The 3,711-nt window shown below is 41.7% G+C and overlaps 1 pseudogene; it reads left to right on the top strand.

Annotated features, from left to right (window-relative positions):
* Positions 1-823: 823 nt before the first annotated feature.
* LOC126482443 (5S ribosomal RNA) lies at positions 824-941 on the top strand (annotated as a pseudogene).
* Positions 942-3,711: the final 2,770 nt, after the last annotated feature.

The following is a 3,711-nucleotide window of genomic DNA, read 5'->3' as shown; positions in this document are numbered from 1 at the left end:
GGGCTGAGGATGACACGGCGGCCGGTCAGTGCCGTTGGGCGTTCCAAGGTCTGTTCGGGCGGAGTATATTTTATAATGTTCAATAAAAACTATACTAATCGCCGTTGTATAGGTTTATTTCTAGGCAACCAGTTTCGACGTTACACTACGTCATCTTCAGGCCTAAACTGCTCCAATCCAGTAACCTTCGTGTTACAAATATGGCTGACTGTTGTCCAGCGTGCACGTATTCCCGTAATGGCTATTACGAGACCAGTGAAAGGCACTGCTATATTTATGAATGGTGGGCTCCATGTAGTTCCCAAGTCGCGCAGAGACCGTAAACCATAAAATTACCAAATATGCGGCAACCAGTCGCAAAATCATGTTTTATTTATTCACTTCTGCAAATCGATTACAACTACTTAACAGCCACCATCGGTGCTACAAATACAAGATAAAAATAATTAATAACAATGACCAAATGATTAAATGTACATAAAGCAACGTAAATCAATTAAATGTATATAGACGCACTAAACCATTTAAAATGAACTTACAAATTTACCTTTCAACCAGTATGTGCCCCGAGTAGTAACACTGTCTTAAGCAGAGGTCAAACATGAAGTGATACATCGAGAATAGACTATGACAACGAGAAACCATAAGGGGGCGCTGCAAAGCAAACCCGCCGTCTATGCGGAAAGATGCAGATAAAATAAAAATGAGAAGAAGACAGAGGTATGACATACGAAGTGAGGTTAAATGTAATTATATAATACTAAAATATTTACAGGAAATGGATATATTGACGAAGATTTTGTCAACCACATACTGCAGCCTTGGCAACGGCCTTGCCGCAGGGGATACACCGGTTCACGTGAGATCACCGAAGTTAAGCGATGTCGGGCGTGGTCAGCACTTAGATGGGTGACCATCAAGACTGCCTTGTGCTGTTGCCATTTTTCTGGGTGCACTTAGCCTCGTGATGCCAATTGAGGAGCTACTCGACCGAATAGTAGCGGCTTCGGTCAAGAATACCATCATAACGACCGGGAGAGCGGTGTGCTGACCCCACGCCCCTCCTATCCGCATGCTCCACTGAGGATGACGCGGCGGTAGGATGGTCCCGGTAGGCTACTCGTGGCCTGACGATGGAGTGCTTTTACATAGTGCAGTTACATACGCCAAAAAGCGATTGTACAAATTAGTAAAAAGGAACAAACATAGATCAGAAGCACACTATCGAAAAAATTAAAAAAAAAGAATTTAAAAACTTTTAATTATTTATCATATTTTTATCCAAGAGCAAAAGTTAATCACAATGCCAAAATGTAAAACGGTGCTGGCATCCATCTAGCGTACAGTTAATGACATTCAGGAAGATCGGACTTTTTCCGGCAGATGGCGCCACATTGCTGAATGCACATGTAACGTAAACTAAGTTGAGGTAAGAAAATTACGGACACGAACGAAACAAACGTCTTAATGAAACAAGGCCAAATGCATTTAATTGATTTAAGTTGCTTTATGTACATTTATTCATTTGGTCACTGTTATTCAATATTTTTATTCTTGTATTTGTAGCACCGATGATGGCTGTTAATCAGTTGAAATCGATTTGAAAAAGTGAATAAACAAAACATGATTTTGCGACTGGTTGCTGAATATTTGGTAATTTTACTGCTGTATTTGTAACACGAAGGTTACTGTAGCGGAGCGGTTTAGGCCTGAAGATTACGTAGTGTATCGTCGAAAGTGGTTGCCTGGAAATAAACCTATACAACGGCGATTGGTATTGTTTTTATTGAACATTGGACAGCCGCAGTCCCATACTCCAACAGAAGACGGAGTTACCGTTATACATTTTATAACGTTCTCCTCACCATCTATCCCCTAAACACTAACTGCATTCAGTAGGATGTGGCATCCAAAGACAGCCAAGTTCGCTTACCTAAATAAATAGTGTATCTTCGCGGCGTTTAAAAATCTTTTTCACCAACATCCTGTTCCTTATCCAACTGGTTGAAGGGAAGAGGTGTGAAGCAGTATCATCGTCTGGGTACGCTCGTATCCTATCCCCAGTACCTTCATTAATTCAGTTTGTCTCGCGATATTCAGCACCCTCTCTCTCCAATTCGCTGAAAAATAATAGTGGGAATTAATCCCATTGGCTGGTCTTTTTTGCATTGTACCTCAAATCCTTCCTCGATTCGACAGACTGTAGTGCACACAAGCCATGTCCCACATCTTGCGTTCACTTCTGTGTTGCTCTAACTACTAGCAGCATCAGTGGCGGAGGTTTCAGTCACATGGAAAAAAATTGCACTTAATTTCAAAGCCATATGATACTTTTCTTGCTGGCAGCTGGCATAAAATAATGAAAGGAAAAATGTTTTTCCTTTATTACATTTTCGTTATTCATGCAGTGAAACAGCTGCATAATGCATGACATTTTATTGTGTTACTTTTTCAGTACTAACTGTACCGTCGACACGTTTTTCTGGCATATGCCACTGAATGAAGCAGCACAATCATATCATTGCATGACCAATATTTCAGGTGATACGACGCCACAAACACTGAGTAGTGTGAAAAGCTGTCACATCATGCATTACGTTCTAATTTATTACTTCGTTCCTAGCAAAATATTTCGCAGACAGTCGCCACATAATCCACTGGTTGCTTCTGGAAAATTAAATCACTTTACAGCACGTACTTCAACTGTGCGAAAATGAAACTGCATGGCGAAGTTCTCTAGAGTTACAGGTCAGAATAAGTGTACAGTTACGTGCGAGGGCAAACCCACGGCTAAACAGCTGATCGTAAACATCTGGAGCGGTTTCACTCAAATGTGGTACACATTTTGATTACTATGGGAAAAGAAATACTTGAGGGTAAGAACGACCAGTGCCCTATTATAGTGAGCGTGATAACGCAGAGAGACAATGGGAGAGGTAAAAATGGACACAAACAGGGGTAGGAGGATATAAACGGAGTGAGGGGAGGCTGAAATAGACAGAGAGAAGGAAAATTGTCAGAGAGAGGAAAGGAAAAGACATGGAGCGAGACAGGGGAGGAAAAGAGAGGCAGTGAGGCGGGGGAGGATAAAAACAGAGACAGAGGGAGGAAAATATGGGCCGAGGGGAAGAGGAGGAGATGGACAGAGAGTGCGGCCGAGGTAGCGAGCGATTACACGACAATGGGATCACACATAAAAGCTAATATCAATTAACTTTTAACAGAAGTCGGTTAAGGATCAATAGTATTCATACCGTTGGCTGTTTGGATATGTATGACTTCAGAGTTGATAGAGCGACAGGATCTCGTTTGCACAATAGCAATGTAACTTCAGTAGTTCATTTTAAACTGTTCTAAATAAACTGTTCAAATAATTAAAGTCTGCCTGCTGTGACTTAGAAGATGGCTCCCACCAAAAATGGCCAAAGAACCACGCTTTCTATTAAATGTTTCCGGGTATGTTTTCCCCCATTCACCCAAAATATATTACGATATCGCAACGTCATTCAGAATAACACAGGAACTCCAATATCGCATTTTTCCCAACAACACCGGGCATGCAGCATTCATGTAAAACATCTCCCTGTACTGGAACGTACCTAACGGACGTGCGATGATGATGATGATGATGATGATGATGATGATGGAGAAGGTTGTATGGGCGCACGACGGCAAGGTCTTCAGCGCCCGCTCAATAACAGATTGAGATGG

The sequence above is a fragment of the Schistocerca serialis genome, chromosome 5 (genome assembly GCF_023864345.2).
Source record: "Schistocerca serialis cubense isolate TAMUIC-IGC-003099 chromosome 5, iqSchSeri2.2, whole genome shotgun sequence".
Lineage (NCBI taxonomy): Eukaryota > Metazoa > Arthropoda > Insecta > Orthoptera > Acrididae > Schistocerca > Schistocerca serialis.
The sequence above is the reverse complement of the archived record's forward strand: the minus strand, read 5'-3'. Positions and strand labels throughout refer to the sequence as shown.